Source organism: Natrix helvetica, assembly GCF_964273705.1.
Source record: "Natrix helvetica genome assembly, chromosome: 2".
Taxonomy (NCBI): Eukaryota; Metazoa; Chordata; class Lepidosauria; order Squamata; family Natricidae; genus Natrix; species Natrix helvetica.
In genome coordinates, this window is record NC_138552.1 from 136713878 (window position 1) to 136727833 (window position 13956).

The following is a 13956-nucleotide window of genomic DNA, read 5'->3' on the forward strand; positions in this document are numbered from 1 at the left end:
GGACCCCAAAGGAACGGGGCGGAGAATTCCTGAGATGGCCTTAAAGACCCTCCCTTAGAATCCGCTAAGGAAGGACTCCCACCACCTCTCCATCTTTCTGTTTGCCGCAGAAAGCCCCCCCCCCCCATTCCCACTCCGGTAGGATGGCCCTTATTTCTCAGAGAAGGTAACCCTCTCGCCCCCCAATCCTTTGGAATTAACAAGCACTGTTACCATGAAGGCCACCTGCACCCTACCTCCACCCCATTTGGAAATACAAGTGTCTCCTTTCTATCCTCATTCAAGCCTCCCACGCTGTTTGGCCTGATATTTTCCTTTTGATCTCCACCCAAGCTGGGTCGTTGCGAAGCTCTTTCGGTAGCTTCATGTTAACCCTTCCTTTCTACTGTGACTAGGATTCCTAAACCATGGCTTCCCTCCCCCAAAAGGAGATGTCTTCTTTTATACACGGATAGAGAGTGAGACGCCCACAAGAATCTGCTTATAGAATACAAAATGTGAGGTACAAGGCAAACTGCACAGTCCCTAAAGACAATCGCCTGTGTCCGTGCAAAGCCTTGAATGCTTAGGAAACTCTGGCTGTTCGATACAAGCTCATTAATGAAAAGCCCTCTTCCCCTTTCACTCACTGGTCCGCTCACCCGCCCACACACCTTCTCTCTCTCTCTCTCTCTCTCCCTCCCTCCCTCTCCCTCATTCTCATTCTCAGCAGAGATATTCAGTCCGCTCGCCCCCATTCGTGGCTTTTGTGCTTTTTGTCTCGCTTCATCCCAGAGGGATTCATGAGATGAGAGAATGATCGCATCTTGAAAGGGTTCCGCCAGCAGAAATTTACGTCCTGTTTATTCAGGCGTTTGTTATGATGTGGAGGGAAGTGGAAGGAACCCAATGAGAAAAGGGACGGCTGCCTGCTGACGTTCTGTTTTCTCCAAAACGCTCTGCGCGGTTGGATGTTCTCCCTTCCCCCTCGTTCTCTCCAAGAGCGGGAGAACGAATTGATCTTTCCCCACAGCCACCATCCATATAGTATCCATTTCGACACATTCTTGAATGGAGACGTTTGTGCAAAGAATTCTCCTCTTCCTGGTCTTGTCTCTCATTTTTTCCCCTGCTATCTACGGTACTTTCCCCTCTAAGCTTTTCCCTGATTTGCGTAGGACAGTCTGTGTCAACTCATCTATAGATTTGTTCCTTAAGTCTTAGTTGGTTTGTTTCACCAAGAGTTGTTGAATAAGCCATAATTAGCTGGGTTCACAGAATCCCCTGAGCCAAACCCAAGTAAACCATATTAACATAATACATGTTCCTAATTAAGAGAGCAACGTTGCAGTTTCCTTCTGTTAACAGATCATATTTAATATGGGATGAAAAGAACTAGGCTGTGGGCTCTTTTAGAGCTAAGGGTTCAGTTACAGGAGCTGATTTCAAGCAGTCACAATGCTTGTACTGGCAGCCTGGGAGGTTACACGAGACTGGCTCCTGGGGCTGGTGAACGCCTCGCTGGGGGAGGGGTTCCTACCAGCCGCCTTGAAAGTGGCGGTGGTGAGGCCCCTACTTAAGAGGCCTTCCCTGGACCCAGTAGAGTTAGCCAATTATTGTCCTGTCTCCAACCTTCCCTTTTTAGCGAAGGTTGTTGAGAGTGTGGTGGCGCAACAGTTCCCTCGACACCTGGAGGAAATTACTTATCTAGACCCGCGCCAGTCCGGTTTTCGACCCAGCCACAGCACTGAGACGGCTTTGGTCGCGTTGGTGGATGATCTCTGGAGGGCGAAGGATGGGGGTTGTTCCTCCATTCTAGTCCTGTTAGATCTCTCAGCGGCTTTCGATACCATCGACCATGGTATCCTATTGCGTCGGCTGGAGGGGATGGGGGTGAGGGGCACCGTCTTGCGGTGGTTCTCCTCCTTCCTCTCCGGTCGGACGCAATGTGTGTTGGCGGGGGAGCAGAGGTCGACCCTGAGGCCACTCACGTGCGGAGTGCCACAGGGGTCGGTCCTCTCACCTCTCCTGTTCAACACATACATGAAACCGCTGGGCGAGATCATTCGAGGATTCGGGGTTGAGTGCCATCTGTACGCAGATGACACTCAGCTATACATCTCTACCCCGAACCACCCCAACGAAGCCGTCGAGGTGATGTCCCGGTGTCTGGAAGCCGTGCGGGTCTGGATGGGTGACAACAGACTCAAGCTCAACCCTTCCAAGATGGAGTGGCTGTGGCTACCGGCGCCCCACTTTAGCCAATGTGTTCCATCTCTGGCCATCGGGGGGGAACAACTGCCCCTGGCGGATAGGGCACGCAATTTGGGCGTCCTCCTAGATTCCCGGCTGTCGCTAGATGATCATGTGACAGCCGTGGCTAGGGGGGCGTTCCACCAGGTTCGCCTGGTGCGCCAATTGCGCCCCCTACTAGAGCGGGACGCCCTTCGCACAGTCACTCATGCCCTGGTGACTTCCCGTCTTGATTACTGCAATGCTCTCTACATGGGGCTCCCCTTGAGATGCACCCGAAGGCTCCAGCTGGTTCAGAATGCAGCCGCGCGGGTTATTATGGGGAGTACTAGGTACTCCCATGTAACACCTTTCCTGCGTGAGCTGCACTGGCTGCCTGTGGCTTTTCGGGTGCGTTTCAAGGTGCTGATTGTCATCTTCAAAGCGCTCCATGGCTCGGGACCTAGTTACCTGCGGGATCGCATTCTACCCCACACATCCCTGCGACCAATCCGCTCTCACAGAGAGGGACTCCTCCGGGTACCGTCCACTAAGCAGTGCGGGCGGGCGGTGCCTAGGAATAGGGCCTTCTCTGTGATGGGCCCAACCCTCTGGAATGACCTCCCCCCCGATATTAGAACCACCTCGGATCTCCGCTCCTTCCGCAAGAAACTCAAGACCCACCTGTTTCGACTAGCTGGCCTGGCCTAATTGTAATTGTAATTGTACTTACAGGGAACATCTACTACTGACCTTCCTGGATGGCTTTCTAAATTTTAAATTTTGGGGTTTTAAACTGGTTTTAGAATTGTTTTTAATTATTTAATTAGTTTGGGTTGTATATACAGACGGTATGTGTGCGTTGTTTTGTCTGATGTTTTATGTTATGTTTTGTTGTTTTATACACGAACGGTCTGTACACCGCCCCGAGTCCCTACGGGGAGAGGGGGCGGTCTATAAATTTAATAAAACCTAAAACCTAAACAATTAAGGCTTTTAAAGTGACAACCATTGTTAATAGTCATGTTTATTAATGATAGTTTTTACTCTATTGTGATGAAGTGATTGATGTGTTGGGGTGAGACAGGAGACCCAGGTTTTAACCCACTCACTGAAACATACCTAATGACTTTGTGTCAGTCTCTCTCTCTCTTTCCCCCCACCTCTCTACATCCAACCTACTTCATTCGATTTTTGTTTTGAAGCAAATGGGGAAAGAGAATGACACAAAATCCTTCTTGAGCTCTCAAAAGAACATGGAATTTAACAAATAAACAAAACTTATTTTTCTGCATGGACAGAGCAATTCTGTAATCACCTTAAGCTATGGCTAAGGATAAGACATGGCTATGGTAGAAGAAGGACCATTGCTTCCAGAACAGGGGGAAAAAACACGCATGAAAGCAGATGAGGAGACAGCAACCTTGGAAAAACTGACAGTGACAACAAGTGCAGGACTGTGCCAGCAATCTCTCATGCAGCTCAGACAGCAGCACAGCCTTTGACCTCACAGTGATGAAGACACTCTACCAGCCCACAGCCTGTACTGCTATCCATACAACTTGCACAGTGCCCGTGTTCAAGGACTCCAGAGGCTCAGGGACTCTTGCCAGAAATAACTTTGCTACTGCAGCCCCTAAATTTGCAACCATCTCAGGACTCATGAACACAATTCAGAAGCACAACACACAAAAGGGGCAAAAAGAGAAGACCCACGACCAACCACCTGTTTACAGAATGTCAATACAGGTAGCCCTTGGTCAACTAAGGCAATTGGGTCCATTATTTATGTCATTAGGGGGCATAGTCATAAAGTGTGATGATACACAGTTGTGTCTTTTAGCAATGGCAGTTTCCCACTTCTGGTTTCCCATCGTTAAGCAAATCCTGCACCATAGTGAAGCACAACATTATATGGTCACCATCCATCAGCTTCCCCATTGGATAGAGGGGTGAACGACTGAAAACAGTAAGAGAAATTGAATGTTTTCATTTTTTGCTTCTGGGTTTAGCAATTGATAAATTGCTCAGTGAAACAGGTTTATAATTCTTCCTTCATTAGCATGAGTGAAGTAGTTGTGAGAAATTCTCTGTTGTATACTAATTATTTTTAGCTAGTATCTTTTAGTACGTAAATTTATCTGCACAGATGAAACACAGCTAAGTAATATGTAACTATCATTAAAATATTCATTTTTCTAAACAGGGTAATAGTTGGAGTTAATTGAAATCCTTCAGTTAATTAGATTCCAGCGGGATTAATGACTCATCCCAATCTTTTCGCAGGCCTTTCTTCAAGTCAGTATTACTTATGTCATATTTTCATGCTTTTCTCTTTAATAAAAAACCTCCTTTAACAGAATAACAGCATTGGAAGGGACCTTGGGAGCCTTCTAGTCCAACTTCCTGTTCAAGCAGCAGACCCTATGTCAGTGTTGGCAAACCATGTTGGCACTGAGTGCTAAAATGGGAGCGCATGCGCGCATGGGGGAATGCGGGAAACCAAAGAGCATCTCCCTGGTGCACACGTACAGAAGCACCAGAAACCAGAAGAGCATATCCCTGGCGCTCACGTGCGGAAGTGCTGGAAACCGGAAGAGCAGTTTCCTGGTGCGCATGTGCGTGCCGGGAAGCCGAGCTTCTGGTTTCTGGCATGCATGCGCAAAGACCAGCTGGCTGGTGTGCATGTGTGCACTGGAAACCGGAAGAGCAACGGGAGATGGTTGGCGTGCCCGGAGAGATGGCTCTGCATGCCACTTCCAGCACACGTGCCATAGGTTCACCATCACGGCCCTATATGATCCCAGACAAGTGGCTGTCCAGTCTCTTCTTAAAAGCCAAGACTTTCAATCCCTAAAATTGGTTGGGAGTGATACAGTAAGCCTCAACAGTCTGCGGACACTTTTATATCTCTCTCCAGGGCCATATTCACTTCTGCCACCTCAGAAATACTGACAAGGATGGACAATCACAATTGTATTCCAAACTGCTATGTGACCTTCTACAACAACAGCCATGTTTTTTCCACACACAGCCCATTTCACACACAGGTTAAAGGGGAGGAAATGTAATTGAAAACATCAACAACAAATGAAGCAGTCTGGTGATTGATCTCAACAGTTTGGTTCTATTGTGATGGAGCTTTGAAACTAGCATCCTTCTTCCAGGACTTTATAAAACAGCCAGCTCAAGAGTCAGGAGAAGGGAATCAGATGAGAATCCCTTCAGTAGGAACACAAAGCTCCAGACTTTCCGGTTTATATCCATTTCAGGGACTTTCCTCCTCCATTACATCTAAGCCAGAGGTCCCCCCGTTGGTCCTAAAGACCCTTAAAAAAGTCAAATCATGTGGAATCGTGAGAATGGCTGTCAGGAAGGGAGAAATGTGACTTCTGTAACAGGAATGGATATAAGCATAATGTCTAGGGAGATTCTCAATTCATGCAGATCATGATTATCCCAAATGTGCTTTTTCTTCCCCAGAGGCAACTGGACTTTTTGGTTTTTTCTTTGCAGATGTTTCGCTTCTTGAAGGGAAACCTTAGACCTGAATAAATGGTTCTTGGACTACTGGGCAAAAGTTGGATTTTTAAAAACAAAATAAGATGCTTAACAAGGATGTAATGAGTGGAACTTTGAAGGAGATGGTGTTGATTTTCCAAAACACAAAGGATATCATGGAGAAAGGATTTAAGGAGATTACAGAAAAAAATAGAAAATACTATATGAGGGATGAGTAAGGATCAAGATGCTCAGAAAAGGGAGGAGCTAATAGAAGAAATGGAGGAAAAAGATTGAACCGAAGAACCAGAGAACAAAAGAAGAAGATAAGGAGGAGAAAGTAATAATAAAGATATCAGTCATTGATGAATTAAACCGGGGGGGGGGGGGAAATATCTTAAGAGAGTTGAAAAGAGAATGGGAGATACAGGAAGATATCTCCAGTAGGGAGATAGGGGTTTGGGCAGATATTTTGGAAGCTAGGCAGTGGAAGAGGGTAGAGATGGAATAAATATTCAGATTGAATAGCCAAGAAGCAGATGCAGACAGAGATAAAGATCCAAGAGAGGAATATGGGAGGCAAGGCAAAAAAAAAAAAGCATAGCAACCAAAGTCTGAAGCGGACAAGAGACGATGGATTGAAAGGAAAGGATTTCTCTTTGTTGTTGTTGTTGAGGACTACCTGTCATGACTATTTTAAACCTCTTAGTGAGCTTCATTGTTGAGCAGGGAGCTCAGTCTGACTCTGCACAACCATGGTTCTCACACTTCAACCACTGTACTTAATGGTTCTCAAACATTGTTTTTTTTCCCCCCTGGTAGAAACTGCCTTTTATCTTCAGCAAAACCCTTCCTTGATGAACTGTCACTCTTTGTTTATTTTGGGAAGAGGTGTGTGTGTGTGTGTGTGTGTGTGTGTGTGTGTGTGAGAGAGAGAGAGAGAGAGAGAGAGAGAGAGAGAGAGAGAGAGAGAGAGGGGTGGAAGAGATATTTCATCAGTAAGCATCTTTGGATACAGCAAAACATATACACATAGCAAACATTTTACACACAAACATACAGAGTATGACAGTACTGACAGAATCAGATCACTAACTGGAGCTCTATTTTGCAGAAGGACAAGATGTAAATTAAATAAATGGATAAAGTCACTTTAATGCACAGAGCTAATGGTTTAATTAGCTCTTTGTGTTTGTATCTTATCTCTGAACACACTCAGGTAGAAAAGAAAGTTGTCAGAATATTAAGCTGGGAGATAGTTTATAATTTATCCATAGCAACTATCTCTTGTGCAACCTAACATTGAACTAAGAGTAATATTTTTGTATTCCATTCTCAGCGTGTGTCTCTGAGGAAAAAACTGCTATTTCTCATGTATTTTCATTACAGTCCTTAGTTGAGTTCGCTTTGCTTCAGGGAATGACTGTAACATCTCTCTTGTAATTAAGCTTGTGTGTGACTCAAAAAAAAAACCCACCAAAAACAAAAACCTCACACATAGAAATGTGAGATAATTCACTGTTCCTGTGCAATCACATAATGAGTTCTAAAAGTGTTCTTGCCATGCCTTAAAAAAAAACTAATTTAGTTTTATTATAGTTTGTCAACAGCCTGATCTGATCCAAAGTGCCTGCCTCACATCTGGAATTGTCACTTCTGGACTCAATCAATGCAAATTCTTCTCATTTGCAATTCACAAAATGACAGATCAGCTTATCTGTTTTTCAAAACAGATAAAAAATTATCATAATTTGCCATTCAAAGGGAACAAGGGGTGAGTTTGTACAGGATGATAAATTACTATTTCAGCTTAATAGAGGCTCAGAGATAATCTAAAACAGGTGTGTCTAACCCATGGCCCACAAGCTGCACGTGACTCTGGACAGCTAGTAATTCAGCCCCACAAGATTGCAAACTTTTAACATTATTAAGTGATTTGAATACATTAACTGATAGGGACACGGTGGTTCAGTGGCTATGATGCTAAGCTTGTCAATCAGAAAAGTTGGCAGTTTGGCGGTTCAAATCCCTAGCACCACATAACAGAGTGATCTCCCATTACTTGTTCCAGCTTCTGCCAACCTAACAGTTCGAAAGCACGTAAAAATATAGTAGAAAAATAGGAACCGCCTTTGATGGGAAGGTAACAGCTTTCTGTGTGCCTTCGGCGTTTAATCATACTGGCCACATGACCACAGAGACGTCTTCGGAACCACAAAACTGGCATCAGATTCCATGCAACTCTCATCCAGTAGTTATGCAGTTTCCTAGGGATAATAAGACCCAGCCAACAGCATTTCAGCTGGCTGGTTTATAAAGTAGGGGCTTTGGCAATCTTCCTAGAAACCAGATCTTGGGCATAGTCAGATGGTTATGTTATAGTCTTACGATCCAGCAGGTTAAATAGGATGGCATCTTTTTGTTGATACATTAGTTTTTTGCTAAGCCTTTTTTTCCCCTCATCCTTAAGGTAAAGTATTAAAAACATTCCACTTTTTGTCCCCAGCAGCCAAATGGCTGATTTATTACACCGGTGACTTAGGATCCCAGAGACTAATTTCAGAACCATAAATCTACCTTTATGTTTAAAACAAGACCAGCGATTCCTGCTGTTCGGAGCTGAGTAAATAAACATTAAAATGATTAACCTAATATTTCTGTGCGTACCTGGCAGCTTCTTTTACCAATGTTTCTCTCCAAGAGCTCTTCTGTTGAGCAGAAGGCTATTCACCACACTGATTTTTCCAGTTAACACAAATGAAAGCTAGAAGGCTTTCTACAAAAGAACTGCCTTTGAAAAAGAAACACAGAGTGGCTCTCCTTAATCCCCTTGGTATTATTCAGCCATTGCTTCTGTTAAAAAAAACAAAACACCAAGGAGAAAGAGGCAGGCCCAGGGAAGCCAGCTAGATAGCAGCCACATGGTGGGTCACAGCACAGAGGAAAACTTAGTATTAGATTGTGTCTGCTGAGCAGATCAATAATCATCTATGGCAGTGGTCCCCTTTTGGGCACCAGGGACCGGTTTTGTGGAGAGAGATTTTCCTACAGACTGGAGGGGGCATGGTTTTGTGTGCTGTCTGCATCCAATGGATGGGGCTTTACTTTTATACTTGTATATGTATATGTATTTGTGTTACAACCCCTGGTATGCCTAAATATGGGAGGGAGCTCACTACTCCCTCTTTCTGTCCTTCGGCTCATCACAGAAGACCATGCAGGCAGAAAACCATATTTTTATTTTTAATGTTGCCTTTTTTTATATTTGTGTTGTATTTGTACTGATAAATAAATAAAGGGAGACTAGTATAGATCTATTTCGAGCTAATTAGCTCTCATCAGCTAGCCATACCCAGGTTCAAATCCCAGTAAGGGTATGGCTAGCTGATGAGAGCTAATTAGCTTGAAATAGATCTATACTAGTCTCCCTTTATTTATTTATCAGTACAAATACAACACAAATATAAAAAAAGGCAACATTAAAAATAAAAATATGGTTTTCTGCCTGCATGGTCTTCTGTGATAAGCCGAAGGACAGAAAGAGGGAGTAGTGACCTTCCTCCCATATTTAGACATACCAGGGGTTGGTACACAAATACATACATACATACATACATACATACATACATACATACATACACACACACACACACACACACACACACACACACACACACACACACATATACTGTATATATTATTTACAAATAAAAAGACCAAAAAAGAAGAGTGGTGTTAAACATTGACATACACCCTAATAACAATAATAATGATATAGTAACAATAGTAATAATATTACTATTTTTTTTCCCAATTTGTGCTACCTCTATTTTTTGGCTGATCTAAAACTTTTTTCACTTTAATAATCCTTCCTCTTTCTGACTATTAAATTTTATTAAAGACACTTAGAGATCTTTGTTCTCCTTAATCTTGATACGAATAAGAGAAAGTTGAATCTGCCATTCGGAAGCCAGAAGTTGGTTTTTTTCTCTTTTTGAAACAAAGTATTCTTTGCTTTATTTTCTCTGAGTTTGTTGACATTGTAACTAGAGGGTTTGCAGCTTGTCTGTAGAGGCTGATACTGGCTCAAGGACATGAACTGTTTTTCTTGCAGGTGTCCTTGTGGAATATTTTGGACAAGGGAAGGGAAAGAAAAGAAAAGATAGAACCCTCATTTCTTTTTTCTTCTTGAAAAAATTAAAAGGATCTTATGTTTAAGCAATTTTTAAACAAAAAAATATATACATAAAAGAGATATTGAAGGCGAGAGTGGCAGTGGATTTCAAACTTTTTCTTTTCTTCTGGGAAATATGCATTCATATACAGATGAAGAAACCCTAAGCTACCAGGATTTTTTGGATGGAATTCTAAAGATATTGGAAGGATTTGAGAGGTTTGATAAGAAGTTAGATAGATTATTGTCTGGCTCAATAAAAGATGAAGGGACTGGAGCCTCAAAAATTAAAGAAGAGAGTGAAGATATAGAAGATAAAGACAAGATAACAGATGAACCTAATAATGGAGCACCTAAGAGTAAAAGTGGAAAAGAGGGAACATGGAAAAGTGAATTTGATTATTATTACATACTTGAAGATCTGGAGCTCTACCAACCCCCCCCCTCAAGATATGGATTTGATGATGGAATTAAGAGAAACAGCTTTAGAAAGACATTGGATAATTAAAGACATGCCAATTTTAATACTAACTCAAGGGCAACAAGACTATATGAGAGATCTTTCAAGCAAAAAAGTGCGGAGAGAAGTTTTTAAAAAACTTTATAAAGAAGTTTATAAGAGAATTGACACAACAACTGGCTAAAGAGATAAGAGTTTTGTTCCTGGAAAGACACAGGCTGATGATGAAGGTTGATAACTCAAAACTTAGCTAACTTTTGGTGATTAATAAGTAGGATTTCTTAGACACTTTTAGAATGTTTTCTTAATTTTTTTTTGTTAATTAATAATTCATTATGATAATAATAATAATGAAGTAATAATCTCAATTAGTAAAAATAATTTGGATATAAACTGTAAATTGCGACCTGGAGAAAAGATTTATCAATTTCACTAATATATTTTTGTTGAGATTTTATTATAAAGATGTAATTTTTCTTGGGCACTTATAAACTCTACTAACAAACTTTTGGTTAGACTTTATTATAAAGATGTAATTTTTCTTGGGTCGATGGGGAGGAGATGTGATATAAATGACAAAAAAAATCTTTTTTTCTTTTTTTTTTCTTTAGATAACTATAATAACAATAAGAAAATGTTAATGGATAATGTTTAATGATTTTTATATGTCTTGGCATTGGTAAAAGCAATTAGATATAAGCCTTAGATAGTGAGTTGGGGAAAAAAAGGGAATATGCTATAAAAGTAGTAATTATTGGAGGTTTATAGGAATAGCTAATGAATGCCAGTAGATGGTTGTGTCTTCAAGTGCAAATGATTCTAGATAAAAGCATATTTAAATAATTACAGCTAAATGAGAATGATGGTATATTGATGGTAAAATACATAAAGATCTTTGATTTTAAAATGTAAATTAAAAATATGAAGTATGTATAGTAACGCACAAAATTCATTTGTAATCAATTGACATGCTTTCTACAAGATGTAATGAACAATTTTTTTGTATATTTGTTTAATTAAAACAATAAAAAAATTTCAAAATAATAATAATAATGATATAGCAACAATAGTAATAATATAACCAAAAAGCTTTTAGGAAGTTTCTTCTTACATTAAACTATTTACATTTTGGTTGATTATTGTAATTGTGATTATTTACCTTCTTATTTTCAGTGCTAACATTTATGATCTTACTTTTCTCTCATTCCTACCGCTTGCTTCTATCCATTCATAGAATTTATTCTAAATCATATAATATTCTGTATCTTTTTGATCTTTAATTTTAAAAGTTAATCTTAACCATTTTGGCACAGTCAAAAACTTTTTGAATTACAGCCTCCTCTGGTGGGGTATTCACATTTTCCCAATATTTAGCTTATTTGATCCTTGCAGCTATCTGTATGTATAAAACTAAGCATGTGGTCCCTTTATCATAGTCCTCTGGTAGTATACCTGGGAGACATGCTTTACTTGTTTATGTGATTCGGTTTCTGGCATGCCGCAGACCAGTGCAGGTCCATGGACCAGGGATTGGAAATCCTTGGTCTATGGAGATTCTCAATCATCCAAGTCAGGGTTGTCCCAAAGGTGCTTTTTCAAAAGGCAATTGGGCTTTCTTAAGAGGAAAAGAAGGAAGTCCAGTTGCCTTTTGAAAAATCATCTTTGGGACATATCAATAGTCATTCCAGTCACAGTGCTCAATCCTTTTCTGACTGGGTCATTGGGAGTTGTGCGGTCCCAAAATAGAAGGCTGAGCAAAGACAGAGCAGGATTAAAAAATATTTCATGCAGCTGAATATAAATTCAGTTAATAACATCATGTGATTCCCCCAATAATTATTCTCTCCTTTTTTCATATTAAAAACCCCAACTTAGTAGCAATTTTCATATTCTGGGGTGAGGGAGGGGGGGGGCTCCTCCCATTTTTTTTATGTGGGAGAAGATGTGACTGGGTGCACGATGTGCAATGCAGAGTTAGGGGCTGAATTACACATATATTCAAACCTCCAGGTACTATACGATGTCTACCACTCCACTTTGAAAGTGAGGGTTCCCTGATAAAATTGTTTCTGCACAGGAACTGTGAAGCTACGCCTACTTGACCACCTAGAAATGGGAGTTGTGAGAAGTGGCCCTTTGGAGAAATAGTTAAGGAAATTGCTCGCTATTAACTGCAAGTTGAGCTATCAGAGCTTTTCATATTTCAGAGTTTGACAAGCACTCATTGATCTCTGATGGGTATGCTCTCTCTATAGGGAATATAAAAGCAAAAGAAAAGACAGTCTGCTGAATGTCATTTAGACAAACATTTAGAAGTCTTCAACAACCCATTGTGCTACAGTTTGCAAATCAGCTAAACTACTGCAGCTTGTCTAAATAATTCAACTTTAATAAGCTTCATTCTTGTGACAAAACCCATTAAGATTTATCATTGATCCTTAGCTGCAAAAGGATATTAGAAAGCCCCGAGCAGATTATCATAAACACTCCTTATCTTGGGTAACTAAGAATAGTTGCCTATGCTGTCAATATCCTAAACCAGCGGTGAACAGATTTTAGACTTCTTAGATCTGTTGCGTTTACTTGAACTTAAAGAAAGTGAATGAGCCAATAGTAAAAATGCTACTAGTTCGCCCGAACCACTAGTTAAAAAATGCTAAAAAAAGTTTTAAAAAAAGTTCCGATGGCTGATTGTCACACAGCTGATTGTCAGAACTTTTTTTTATTGTTTAAAGCATTTTTTACCGAACCAGTAGTTAAAAAATGCTTTAAAAAGTTTTTTTTTAAAAACTGGCCACTCCCACCCAGTCACATGACCCCCCACCAAGCCACACCCACAGAACTGGTAAAATTTGGAATTTCACCACTGGTTCTATGGAGATTCTCAATCCTGTTCCAAAAGTGCTTTCCCCAAAAGTGGGCTTTTGTCTCAAAAGGTGCTTTTTCCAGCTGGATTTTTTTCTTTGAAAACATTTTACTTCTCATCCAAGAAGTTCTTTCGGTTCTAATTGACAGGTAGTCCATGATTCGGCAGTCAGAATTCAGCACTCCATGTGCACCTGAAAGAAAAAGGGCCACTCCTCTGAAGGCAGCAAGGTTTACATCCTGGACAGAGAAGGACCACTCATTTGAAAGAGGAGTCAAAGAGGTCATCTATGCTCAAATTGAACAGCCCTCTCTCAACAGAGGGGGGAAAGGTACAACACCACTTACCTCCTGTTTACAATGCAGATCTTTCAGCAGTCCCAATACATTCCACGCTTGTTTGTATTCTGCTTCAGGGACCCTAAGGACATAGTTAGCCCTTAGATTGTTCAAGGATGCTCAGAGTTTCAACCACTGGCTGTTTGAAGAGGGTATAAATCCCCTCCATTCCCCACCAATTAGTTAGAACTGAAGAAGCTTCTTGCATGAGAAATGAAATATCTTAAAAGAAAAAGCAGAAAGTCCAGTTATCTTTTTTTTTAAAAAAAAAAGCACTTTAGGGACATGACCTGAATGACCAAGAAGCTCCAGAGATGTTCAGAACCAATTATTTTTGTCAAGGTTTGGTATCTACCATCATCAATGAACACAGAAACCAATTATGAAAACAGCAAGTCTGTTACAA